We start from the raw sequence: 14,090 nt of genomic DNA on the forward strand, positions 1-14,090 counted from the left end.
ACTGATTTCTTCTGCCTCTGTAAAAAAAAAATACTTTTTTCCCCTTCCTCCTTCTGATTGTCTCCTCTTTCCATAACCTTCCATAACCTTCTACTCATGTTATGAGAATCCTCCAAAAAAATAATGATCAAGATGCAGTTGAAATGTTTGCTGTCTGGGTTTAATGCTACTTCTGTCTGGGAAAATTTTTTAAGCCTGAAACTTGCAAAGGCTAAATATAAGTCTCCTTTCCTCCTGAAAAATCAACATAAAGTTAATGGTAACATTATAGCATGTATTTTCTGAGGTTTTCATGGGTGGTTTGTATGTAGGTCTTTGGTTATTCGGGTTTTCTCCCACCAAAAATTGGAAGTGTCTTGGCGACGTTTCGACGAAGTCTCATTCGTCATCTTCAGGCTGGTGTCTTCGGCTTCTGCTTCTCGAGCAAAGAGTGGTCGAAGCTACCGTCTCTCTATAAATACTGGTGGGGAGTGTTGCTGTGAGCGGGTTGGTTGGCTGTGTGGTTGCATCTTGATTGGTAGATGGAGTGGGTGTTTGCAGATTGGTCGGCTGTTTCGTAGCATCCTGTGTGTGGGTGTGGTCCTGGTGTTTTGTTCCTGAGCTTTGGTGTTGTGGCCTCTGAAGTTCTGTGATGTGATGTCTTGAGCAGATTATATATATATTATATATATATATAAATAAAATCAGTGGTGAAATCCTCCAAGGTCTGCTATTGCTACTGGTTTGCTGTGCATGCATATACACAGTGCACAGCCAAACACATGCTTTGCACGCATGCGCACCACAGGCGCTACTGCGCAGCACTGAAAAAGAATACTTAAGAAGCCTTTTCCAAGGTAAGTAGAACAGCAAGGGGGGGAACAGCTGTGCCGCGCAATTTAGATTCTCTAGAAAGCAGGATTTCCTGCTTTCTAGCGAAACTAAATCGTGCGGCACAGCTGATGTTGGAAATACCGGTTCATCCAAACTTGTAGCATTTCTTACTACTGGTTCACCCAAACCGGTCCGAACCGGTAGCATTTCACCTCTGATATATGTATACGTATATGTATACATATAAATGTATGTATGTATGTATGTATGTATTAGTCATGCAAAGAAAATCTTAAAGAGAAAGTTCTTTTATCCAAGGAAAAAGTAACTGTTCTAAGATTTGCTTAGCTAAAAAAAAAAGTGAAGATGGAATTAAATGCATACGATATTTCAACAAGGAACATGTAGTTAGTGCCATATCAGTATTTTCTGAAGCTGTATGTCTAACACTATTAATTTAGCTATTCTAAATGTTACCTAGTATTAACACCAGCCTTAATTAATAGTTTAACAAGAAAAAACTTCCTTCTACCAAATTCAGTATGGGAAAGGCAGAATTTTAACAGATTTTGTATGTAATGGATTTTAACAGATATTGTATGTAAGAAGAAAATGAATAGTATTCTCCAGTAAAACCCTTCTGACAGTGGTGGGTTTCAAATATTTTACTACCGGTTGTGTGGGTGTGGCTTGGTGGGCGTGGCAGGGGAAGGATACTGCAAAATCCCCATTTCCTCCCTATCAGCTGGGACTTGGGAGATGGGGGTGGGGCCAGTCAGAATTTTTACTGCCGGTTTTCCGAACTACTCAAAATTTCCGCTACCGGTTCTCCAGAATGGTCGGAACCTGCTGAAACCCACCTCTGCCTTCTGATTTGGCAAAGATGAGATATTTAAATGTGCTAGATACTTCTTAGTAGTGACTACAGCAGTGAGTAAATATATCACACATTCTCTATTAGAAACATATTTCATATTGGAAACACATTGTTTATTTCATACTTGAATAAAAGGAAGAAATTTAAAAAAACTGTTGACTTGATTTGATTTGATTTAGCTAGCCATCTGATGTTTTGAAATGTCTCTTAGTCCACTCATGGCCAAGAAATAAGATTATAAAAAGCCATACTCATCATTATCAAAATGACCTTTTGCTTCCATAGTTTAGCCCATTTCTTCTATTTAGCCAATATAAATTCAAATGCCCATTTTTCATCAACAAAAGCAAGGCTCATTTAAGAGCTTCCACTTTTAGCTGGTTAAATTGCCTCCAATTTACTGTAAGCTGATACTTATCTATACAGAAAAATGTATTTTGGACTCATTGTATTCAGCTTTAAGTCATCAAAGTTATACCGGGCCAAAATTTGGAAAGAAATTATGAGGAAATGATTCACTTTTGAAACATATGAAACAAGTTTTCTGAATTAAATTGATGGAAGCAACATTTGGAAAATCAAAATCAACACTTAATAATTCTTTTTTTCAGAATGCTGTGTTGGCCATTAGCACAAATGGCTGTCAGACTGATCATCCCAAATCAGGATCAATAGACTTATTTAAAGCTTATTCATTCTTACACCTGTGTGTGTCATCAAAAAGCTACCATATCTAAAGAGAAAGAAAGAGAGGGAGGAGGAGAGAGAGGGAGACATTTGACAAAATAGAAATTCTATTTTTTTAGTGAACATATTGGATATTTTGGGATCTTGAATGGCACTTACGAAAACATGGATGCAATGACTTTATTTATCGTTTATTTAATTTTGCTGAAATCCCAAGATTATCAGCTAAGTAAAGAAGTGAAACACTAATAAAGCGTTCCACAATGCAATTCATCTTAAAATGTCTAAATCTTCATGATAAAATCATAAGCAAATGAAGATGGCTTTCCTGGCACAGATGGTGCTGGTAGTGGAATCAATACGCAAGGGAATCCAAACATAAGTGAGTAGATGTGTATGGTACACCTGGTTCAGTCAAAACATTAGGTATCTCTATGGCTAAAGTGGAAGAAGGAGTTAAATCTAGAAAGGTATTTTTAAGGTTGACCTCACTACCAGCAGATTTATGCAGAGATGTCAAAGTGGCAAGAGATGTCGAAGTTGTAGTGTGGCAAACCTCTTAGATTTTCTTTTTACCATGAGGACATTGCGTTTTAGAAAATTGAACAAGCATCCTTGTTTCCCCCTCCCCCTTGTTTATTACTAGATATAGGCAAGTTTTCTTAGTTTCATTTTCAGAGAGGTAGAACAATTTATGAAGTGTTCTGCTAAGGCAGTTAAGAATAATGTCTTCTTTCCCATGCTCTCTTCTCTGTAGCTGTAAATACATAGGAATGTGGCAGTGATTTATAGCTACTCCTGCCAATTTATCTAAGTTGACTTGTTTCACTATGTGTACTGTAGTTAGCTTAAGCTTATGGCTATTTAGGGGTAGAGCTTCTCTTCAATTTAATTTCTCTACCATTTTCTCTCCTGGCTTATCAAAGAGCAAAGGTGTTAAATTACACTGGTAATTTCTGGTCTTCTCTCTTCAGCCTCCCTCAAGACATGTCCATTGCTGTCCATCCCTCTTTTACCATGGATTTCTCAACACACTATCCAAAATTATCCAAAATATTATCCAATTATTATCCAAAATATTGAAAAGCATTTCAAGGGCCTCTGGCTCTCCTAGAATCATCAGGCATTCAGCACTTTAAACAGGCTAAAATCCATTTTAGTTTGCCAGCCATCATTTTTTCCTCTCTTTCTTCAAATCTAGTCAGATCCCCATTTTTCTATGAGAAAGATTCTGCCTGTGAGGGAAAAAAAATATTTTCTCTTCTCCCAGACATCCTTTACAGAGAACAACAGGCCTGTCTGGGAGTTCACATCACAGGATGGCAGGTACTACTTAACTGCTTTATGCATTATCTTCTGTTTTACCTTTTTTTCTTTTGATTTCTTTGGCTCACTACTTGGAAGAGATATTCAAGTGTCGTGATGTGTCTATACTTACAAAGATCAGAATCGTGCAATTCGTGGTATTCACAGCAAGACTGTATGGAAACAAAAGTTTCCATAAGGGCCTCTGGTGGCTCAGCAGACTAAGTCTGTCTGTTATTAACACAGCTGCTTGCAATTACTGCAAGTTCAAGTCCCACCAGGCCCAAGGTTGACTCAGCCTTCCATCCTTTATAAGGTAGGTAAAATGAGGACCCAGATTGGGGGCAATAAAAAGTGGACTTTGTATATAATATATAAATGGATGAAGAATATTGCTTAACACAGTGTAAGCCGCCCTGAGTCTTCAGAGAAGGGCGGGATATAAATTCAAATAAAAAAAAGTTAAGACTTTGAAGAAGCAGATAAGAAGAACATTGATGCCTTTGAACTTTGGTGTTCAAGATGACTCTTGAGAAAATGGGCAGCCAAGGAAACAGAGTCTGATGGATCATCAAACAAATCAATCCAGAATTCTCAGGTGAGAAACAAATGCTGAAATTATTTATTTATTTATTTATTTATTAAATTTTTATAGCGCCCTTCTCCCAAAGGACTCAGGGCGGTGTACAGCCAAAAATAAAACACAGGATATATACAATTAAAACCAACATTTAAAACATAGCAAATTACAAAAAGGCTGATAATTAAAAATTTAAATTTTAAATTTTAAAATATTAATAAAACCCCAATTTAAAATCATAACTATTTATGCCAGTCCCGCTTGAATAAATAAGTGTGTTTTTAGCTCACGACGGAAGGTCCGAAGATCAGGCACTTGACGTAGGCCATGGGGAAGTTCATTCCAGAGCGTCGATGCTCCCACAGAGAAGGCCCTACTCCTGGGGGCTGCCAGCCGACACTGTTTGGCGGACGGCACCCTGAGGAGACCCTCTCTGTGAGAGCGTACGGGTCGTGGGAGGCAAAGGGTAACAGCAGGCGGTCTCGTAAGTACCTGGGTCCTAAGCCATGGAGCGCTTTAAAGGTGGTAACCAAAATCTTGAAGCGCACCCGAAAGACCACAGGAAGCCAGTGCAGACTACGGAGCAGTGATGTTACGTGGGAGCCACGAGCGGCTCCCGTTACTACTCGCGCAGCCGCATTCTGGACTAACTGCAGCCTCCGGGTGCACCTCAAGGGCAGCCCCATGTAGAGAGCATTGCAGTAATCCAACCGAGACGTAACCAGAGTGTGGGTGACTGTGCATAAGGCATCCCGGTCAAGGAAGGGACGCAACTGGCGGACCAAGCGAACTTGGTAAAAGGCCCTCCTGGAGACGGCCGCCAGATGTTCATCAAAGGACAGCCGTCCATCCAGTAGGACGCCCAAGTTGCAAACCACCTCCTTTGGGGCCACTAACTCACCCCCAACAGTCAGCTGCGGATGCAGCTGACTGTACCGGGGTGCCGGCATCCACAGCCACTCCGTCTTGGAGGGATTGAGCTTGAGTCTGTTTCTCCCCATCCAGACCCGTACAGCTTCCAGGCACCGGGACAGCACTTTGACCGCTTCGTTGGGGTGGTCCGGGGTGGAAAAGTACAGCTGAGTATCATCAGCGTACAGATGATAACTCACCCCGAAACCACTGATGACCTCGCCCAGCGGCTTCATATAGATGTTGAACAGGGTAGGCGAGAGGATCGACCCCTGAGGCACCCCACAAGTGACGCGCCTCGCGGACGACCTCTGCCCCCCTGTCAACACCGTCTGCGACCGGTCGGAGAGATAGGAGGAGAACCACCGATAAACGGTGCCTCCCACTCCCAATCCCTCCAGCCGGCGCAGCAGGATACCATGGTCGATGGTATCAAAAGCCGCTGAGAGATCTAATAGGTCCAAGGCAGAGGAGCAACCCCTGTCCCTGGCCCTCCAGAGGTCATCCACCAACGCGACCAAAGCCGTCTCCGTGCTGTAACCGGGTCAGAAGCCAGACTGGAACGGGTCTAGATAGACAGCTTCCTCCAGGTGCCGGGGGAGCTGCCATGCAACCACACTCTCTACAACCTTTGCCACAAAGTGAAGGTTGGAGACTGGACGGTAATTTCCCAAAATAGCTGGGTCCAGGGAAGGCTTCTTAAGGAGAGGTCTCACCACCGCCTCTTTCAAGGCGGCGGGGAAAACCCCTTCCACCAAAGAAGCGTTTATAATCCCCTGGAGCCAGCCTCGTGTCACTTCCTGAGCAGCCAGCACTAACCAGGAAGGACACGGGTCCAGTAAACATGTAGTTGCATGTAACCTCTCCAGCAAGGCCGGCAGTCCATCTTGAAGCGCACCCTAAAGACCACAGGAAGCCAGTGCAGACTACGGAGCAGTGATGTTACGTGGGAGCCACGAGCGGCTCCCGTTACTACTCGCACAGCCGCATTCTGGACTAACTGCAGCCTCCGGGTGCACCTCAAGGGCAGCCCCATGTAGAGAGCATTGCAGTAATCCAACCGAGACGTAACCAGAGCATGGGTGACTGTGCATAAGGCATCCCGGTCACGGAAGGGACGCAACTGATGGACCAAGCGAACTTGGTAAAAGGCCCTCCTGGAGACGGCCGCCAGATGTTCATCAAAAGACAGCCGTCCATCCAGGAGGACGCCCAAGTTGCGAACCACCTCCTTTGGGGCCACTAGCTCGCCCCCAACAGTCAGCTGCGGACGCAGCTGACTGTACCGGGGTGCCGGCATCCACAGCCACTCCGTCTTGGAGGGATTGAGCTTGAGTCTGTTTCTCCCCATTCAGACCCGTACAGCTTCCAGGCACCGGGACAGCACTTCGACCGCTTCATTGGGGTGGTCCGGGGTGGAAAAGTACAGCTGAGTATCATCAGCGTACAGATGATAACTCACCCCGAAACCACTGATGACCTCGCCCAGCAGCTTCATATAGATGTTGAACAGGGTAGGCGAGAGGATCGACCCCTGAGGCACCCCACAAGTGAGGCACCTCGCGGACGACCTCTGCCCCCCTGTCAACACCGTCTGCGACCGGTCGGAGAGATAGGAGGAGAACCACCGATTAACGGTGCCTCCCACTCCCAATCCCTCCAGCTGGCGCAGCAGGATACCATGGTCGATGGTATCAAACGCCGCTGAGAGATCTAATAGGACCAAGGCAGAGGAGCAACCCCTGTCCCTGGCCCTCCAGAGGTCATCCACCAACGTGACCAAAGCCGTCTCCGTGCTGTAACCGGGTCGGAAGCCGGACTGGAACGGGTCTAGATAGACAGCTTCCTCCAGGTGCCGGGGGAGCTGCCATGCAACCACACTCTCTACAACCTTTGCCACAAAGTGAAGGTTGGAGACTGGACGGTAATTTCCCAAAATAGCTGGGTCCAGGGAAGGCTTCTTAAGGAGAGGTCTCACCACCGCCTCTTTCAAGGCGGCGGGGAAAACCCCTTCCACCAAAGAAGCGTTTATAATCCCCTGGAGCCAGCCTCGTGTCACTTCCTGAGCAGCCAGCACTAACCAGGAAGGACACGGGTCCAGTAAACATGTAGTTGCATGTAACCTCTCCAGCAAGGCCGGCAGTCCATCTTCGGGGAGCGCCGAACCGCACCCCCCCCAAAATGGTCGCCACCGTCCGTTTCCTGCAAGCCGGCAAGGCCATAAGCCCGCAAGTCAGCAATCCGGCCAGCCAGCAATCCGGAAAGCCAGCTGGCCGACGAATCTTCAGGGAGCGCCGTTCTGCACCCCCCAAGATGGCCGCCGCCATCTGCTGCCCAGTCATAACTCCAGCCTCGTTCTCAGCGGCCGAGAAACCAATGAGGTCAAAAACCTCTCCATCGGCCGCCGGAAAGCTTAAATAAGAGGCGGAGGTCTTCGGCAGCTCGGTGGTCGGCTCCACGCGGTTTCCCGGCTCAGGAAACCCGACCTGCTGTCACCGAGGAGCTCAAGACGCCGCCATATCGGGCATGCGCAGAAGAAGAATCATAAAAATTATGATACTTCAGGCACATTATGCAGAAATCTAGCTCTCTGGATAAGGCCCTAATGCTGGGAAAGGTGGAAGGAAAGAGCAGACAATGACCAACAACACTGGATAAATTGGTTAAGTGGCAGCAAGAGCACCACTGAAAGATCTGAAGAATCAGGTTAGAGATAAAAGTACACTGAGAAAATCTATCTATAATCTTGTTAGAAGCTGAAAATGACTTGATGGCACACCATCAGTCAATTAAAAAATCATATATTCTGAGTTTTGCACAATGTTGCTTACTGTGAAAGAGAATTGTGTGATGGGTAGATATGGGTATAATGAGCTTGCCTTTAAGGTGGGAAAGCAGAATGAAGAGTTTTCCAGGGAAGAAATTGCAAACTGATGATGGTGCCACTATAAATGGAGAAGACCTGGAGAGTAGACCACCTCTTCCTAATTCCTCTCTGACAAGGAGAAAACTTGGGATCATCCACAAGTGCTCCAGACAGTTGCTCCTTGTGAGGAGACTGCAAGACAGCAGCCTCTGGAAGGTTTATAGCTCTGGGAGATGAGAGAATAGCTATCTTGCTCAAATCATGGTCAGCACTTTTAAAAGGACACAGGGTTCACATTTATTTTATTTATATTTCACATTTCTGAACCATCCATCTCCCTCAAAGAAGGACTCTGGGTTGTGTAGAATAAAGTATCAAAATGTAAAACAGCATACTATAAAATTAAAATGTTAAAATTAAAATTTTAGAATTAATTTAAAAAAATATTTAAAAAATTCAAGGAAGCAAGAATAATTACACCCTGTTAAAATGCGTCCTTTTTCTTATCACTTTCATTGTGATTGCTTGTTAATTATTGTTTTACATTTATTATGAACCTTTGGAACAATAAGTCTGAAAACTCCAGGTGATTTTCCTTCAAGTTTCCTTCAATCCTTAGTGAAAAGTTTTAAATGTAAGTATAATACACACACACACACACACACACACACACACACACACACACACACACAAACAAAGCAAAAGGATGATTAGAACTTTGATTTTGGAAAGTTATGAACAGGCTAAGTGTTAAAATGAAATATGATTCTGAATTCATTAAAATACAGAGGTACCTTGATATTCATCATGAATTGGTTCTGGAAGGCAGGATGAGTACAGAAAAAGATGAATATCAAAGAAGTTTTTCCCATAAGGAATAATGTAGTGAGTCACAAGGCAGTTGACCCTGACACGTTCTAACTTGTGTGTTGAGTACCAAACAAACAATGAGTACCAGGACAAAATTTTTGTGTCAAAATGCGTTTAGTACCAAATTGGATGAGTTTCCAAGCAGTGGAGTACCAAGGTAACACTGTATTATAGGATGGGACTTCGAAGGTTGGACACTAAAGGAAACAAGAAGGAACCAAAGATTATAATTAATCTTTTAGTTGATTCTGTAGCTCAGAATTGCTCTGAACTGCAAAATGAGCCGCAAATAAATTTGATAAATAAATAAATAGACAAATTAAAACAGAGTGGCAGAACCTGGTGGCAGTTAAAAGAGGGACAGCCTGAAATCCCTATGTAACCACAAGTGAACTAAGTCCAACCCTGCCTTGAATTTCATTGACCCTTATCTAACTCCAAGCAGGTGCTAATGTTAAGCTGAGAATATTCATATACATGAGTAGCAATAAATCAGTTTAATTGGATCTTCATGTATGGACCTGATCTTTCATACCTGATATTTTTCTATTTTCTTTTCTACATTTTCTATTTTTCCTTTTTTCCCCCTTTAGCTTGTATTAATTCTTTGCCATTGTAGTTATAATTTTTAATAACATTACTATTAAAAAAGAAAAGCCCAATGAAGGAGGAACAGCTTCTTTCTTTGTTATCTTGTGCTAATTCTCTGCTGGAAATTCCTATTTCAGATGCTTTTAGGTTTCATGGTAGTAAAGGAATAGGCCTCCTTGGAAAGACATTAGTGAAACAATCACCAGAATTATCATCAACACCAGGCATGATCACCCTAATCTCACTTGAAGTTGGCCATGGTGCAATTATTGACCATGCCTATCTTCCCCCACCAGATTAGTTGGTGGCTCAGTTGCACAGCCAGGGAAGGGTCTGCCTCCTCTCTTCCCTGGGAGTGTTAATTGGCCAGATGTCTTCCTTTACGCTTCTTTATTTCACTTTTTAAAAAACTTGGGAGTTCAGATAAGTGTGGGAGGAGCAACAGGGACTACCCCCGGCAGAGTCCTGAAGATGTCGTTTCCCCATTCCTGCTCTGATTGGTAGATATTTTCCTTACAGGCTGGTGAAAGGGATGGTCCAAAGCCCAAGGTGGAAAAACAACTGTGATGTGTGTAAAGGATGGTAAACTCACAAATCAGGACAATACTATCTGACAGTGAAGCAGAAGCAACAGAAGTAGGAAAGGGTTTGGCCACAGGGGCAAGCAAATATTATGCTAACTTTTCTTTGTACCAATTCTAGGTTGAGTGGACATCACTTCAAGTGAATTGTGGAAAAATGACGCAGTGAGAAATGGAAATGCTATCATTATGTTATGGTATTGTACACCATTGTATTGCTCTTGGCAATGCAAGTCAGTCTTGCTCCAAATAAATTGGACAATGTCTTCTAGATGATCTATAAGATCTAGGTAGAAAAACTCCAATTACTAAATAGCAGACCAATCTACTAAAGAGACAGGACAGTTTCTCTTTACTGGCATTTAGTGGTCATCTAGATTTTTGCTCCCCAGATCTTATACTCTTAAACATTTGTAGACTCTAATCATCAGGTTAGCCGCCCCCCCCCTCAAAAAATCCCCAGATAGATCTGTATCATGTTTGCATATGCCTCATCAAATCGTCTAGTTAATCTGCAAATCTTTATTGGTTTTCATCTTGTAAATTGAGTTGTCTTTACTGACATCACTTTTATGGGTGGGAAAAACCCTATTCACTTTGGAGAACCAAACAGTATCAACACAACAGCATCAACACAGCACTTGACCAAATCCTGGAACTCCAGAGACTGTATTTGTCATGCACAGTTTCCCAGCCTTATTATACCTCTAAATTTAGCTTGAGAAGACAGTGTGGTTGCCTTTTCCTGATTAGAAATTGAGGCTTTAGTTCCATCTGCAGGCAAGATTCTTTCACAACTGGTGCTGCTTTCTGACTGCCTATTTTCTTTCACTGAGGTTTGCAAACTTTCATGCAACATGAAATGTTTCATTGAAGCATAAGGGAAAGACAAATTAAATCTTCAGAATTCACCCCACACCCCCAGCAATCTCTTTACACACGCATGATTTTGATATTTCAGACTGATCCAGTAATCACACTGTTACAAAGCCCTCCAGAAAATGTCTGTCATTAATTTTTTCTCGAAGGCCAAAAATGGTTGTTTCCTGATTGCTTATTTGTACCCTATGACTATCATTAAGTGTTGTACCTTAGAATTCTTGATGAATGTATCTTTTCTTTTATGTACACTGAGAGCACATGCACCAAGACAAATTCCTTGTGTGTCCAATCACACTTGGACAATAAAATTCTATTCTATTCTATTCTATTCTATTCTATTCTATTCTATTCTATTCTATTCTATTCTATTCTATTCTATTCTATTCTATTCTATTAGGATGGCAATCTCAGACTGAGAGGGAAAGTGTTCCCCAACCTGAGGGCTACCACAGAGAAACATTACTTGAGAGGCAACCTTTCACTGCATGGGGGACGTAGAAAGTCCTCATTGGGCAAGTTGGGCAGGTCACCTTTATGCAGAGAAGGAGGTCCAATTAATATTCCAATACCAAGCCTAGAAACGTATTAATAATCAATATAGCAATAGCACTTAGACTTATATACTGTTTCATAGCCCTCTCTAAGTGGTTTACAGAGTCAGCATATTGCCCCCAACTATTGGGGATCCTCATTTTACCAACCTTGGAAGGCTGAGTCAGTCTTGAGCTAGTCAGGATTGAACTCCTGGAGTCAGCAGTGAGGTAGCCTGCAGTACTGCATTCTAACCACTGTGCCACCACGGCTGGACACTCTAATATAGGTTAAAGTTACATAGGTGTTACATGATTATTGCACCTTTGATTGACAAATATACAGGCTACCAACTACAGTTTGCACCAAATGCAATCTCCATATTTTGCACCAATTGCGATTTCCAGGTGCCCTTCACAGTCACCCCAATAAAGAGAATATCACAGCAAGCTAAAGGTCTGGTGAAAGGCCACCTATCCAGAGCCTCCACCTGCCTTTTAAGCAGCAGCCCTGAGGCTGGTCACCTCTTCCAGCTGCTCGATATTCCACAGAATTCAATGTTAAATGCAGCAGAGAGAATGCTAACTTTTCTCCCTCCATTCAGAATGGAGCTGCTGCAGCCTGTCCCTTTTAAGTAGTCCCCAGGAGGGAGGGGGGGAGCAGCTGGAATGGAGCAGTTTTTGTGAAAGGCAGGAAAATGGGGAAGGGGATTTTCCTGCCTGTCATCCATTCCTCAATCTCAGCACAAACTGAGAGAAGGATGGTAGGCAGGAACCCATTTTCCTGCCATTCGCGACAAGGAGTGGCTGGGAGGGGAGGGGCTGGTGAGGAGCACCTTGATGTGAGTGATGTCGAGTTGGCCATGCCCACCCAGTCACATGATCTCCCCCACAAGCCACGCCCACAGTAGGGGAATTTTTTAAATTTCACCCCTGGGTGGGAATGGAAATTTTGCAGTATCCTTTCCCTGCCACGCCCACTGAGCCATGCCCACCAAGCCACACCATGCCCACAGAACCGGTAGTAAAAAAATTTGGATTTCGCCACTGTCCCAACCCCTCAGGAAAGAACAAAAATCAATTAAATAATGTGACCCCACAGCCATAGGATGTTATAACTGAAGTTATCAAATGTTGCTGAGAAGTCTAAGAAGACAAGGAATTGTGTGCTTCCCTTATCCAGATCCAGATTTACCCTTTGTTTCCCTCCACCCCAAATCTACCTTCCATTGCTTCATCTCCTGGAAGACTTCTATAAATTAAGGAGCTCCCTGCGACCAGCGAAGAACAAGAGGCTGTTCAGGGGCAATCCCAAGTGTCCTTTGGAAGCACCCATTTCTATTAACTAGAATGCAACTGGGGTTTGTTGATAACATACTTGGCTGGGTTCACATAATACACTAAGCTAATTTCCTTTTTAAAAAAAACAGAGTTGGGAAAGGGCATTGTCTCCCATGTAAGTAGAAAAGTGTTTACAGAATAAGGACCAGAACTGCAGTTAAAGTACATATGTGACTATGTGTGGGATAGAGTAGCTGAAAAACAGCTGTATTCCCATAGAAAAAACTGCTTTCTTTGGATCTAGGCAAGGTCCTCTAGCTTCAGGAATACTTTAATTCTGTATTTGCCAAGCAAATTTAGCCAATTGTGGTTCATCCATAAACAAACCAGTTAGCATGATGCATGAATCAGCCTGAGCCATTTTTTAGAAAATTGATTCACACATAACTAAGCCACAAATTTTAAATTATGGTTTATTTAATAAGCCACCATTGGCTAATCTCTCTAGTGTTAAATGCCATGCTGCTTGATTTACAAACATATTTTCTGATTGACTGCAGACTGATTGACACATTACACTAATCCGAACCACATAATCCATAGTATGGTTAGTGTAACATGCACATCCCAAATTCACATAAAGCTTTAAGCACAACTTGGCTTACTTGTGTGTCTGTCTTAGCATGTTATATCAAACCAACCGCTGGGTTTGTAAATCTTGGTTTATGTTTTTCCAAGTTATTGTAAACTCAACCAGTTGTGGTTAATTCATTAAACGACGGATAACCAAATAATGCACTCAGTGTCTTTATAGTCTGCCTAACTTCTGCCTAAATCACTGCCAGGACAGGTACAAGTAAACACAACCTTAAATGGAGCTGGACACCCAGTGACTGCATCTATACAGTCTTGTTTTCGTTAAGAAGACTAGACGGGAGTTTTTCCAAAATAATAAAAAATATTATTTTTAAAATATTATAATATTAATATTTAATATTAATAAAATAAAAAGTCGCTCTAAGGGGGGGAAAAAAAGAACAATTTCACCTCTCTAGCAATTGTACTACACTTTCAGAGACTTAAACCACGCACTGCAGCTAGTTAACAACGGATGTTCAATTCGTCTCCCACGCTCTACTTACGCGGAAATCATTCTCTCGCTTCTGGCTCCAGCTATTCAAAAGGGGCGGTCTGCGGAGGCGTGGCTTCCGCAGGCCCCGCCCCAATGTATTATTGCGCTTCTGCCTCGTTTAGCCCAGCCCGGCCGAGTTGCGGATCGTGTGATTGACACGGACCAAAGTTATCCCGGAATAAA

The 14,090-nt window shown here is 43.1% G+C and overlaps 1 long non-coding RNA gene across 2 annotated transcripts in view; it reads right to left on the reverse strand.

Annotated features, from left to right (window-relative positions):
* The window catches only part of LOC131187436 (uncharacterized), a 36,120-nt gene extending 22,067 nt beyond the window's left edge, over window positions 1-14,053 (reverse strand). The window contains exons 1-3 of one of the 2 annotated variants that reach the window (XR_009152550.1): window positions 13,918-14,053; window positions 11,666-11,775; window positions 7,010-9,107 (exon numbers count right to left, since the gene is read on the reverse strand). This is a non-coding gene — a long non-coding RNA (uncharacterized LOC131187436). Of the gene's footprint in view, window positions 1-7,009; window positions 9,108-11,665; window positions 11,776-13,917 lie in introns of those variants that run through there. The other variant, XR_009152549.1, reaches the window with a different exon arrangement.
* Window positions 14,054-14,090: the final 37 nt, after the last annotated feature.

This window comes from Ahaetulla prasina, chromosome 1, assembly GCF_028640845.1.
Source record: "Ahaetulla prasina isolate Xishuangbanna chromosome 1, ASM2864084v1, whole genome shotgun sequence".
NCBI lineage: Eukaryota > Metazoa > Chordata > Lepidosauria > Squamata > Colubridae > Ahaetulla > Ahaetulla prasina.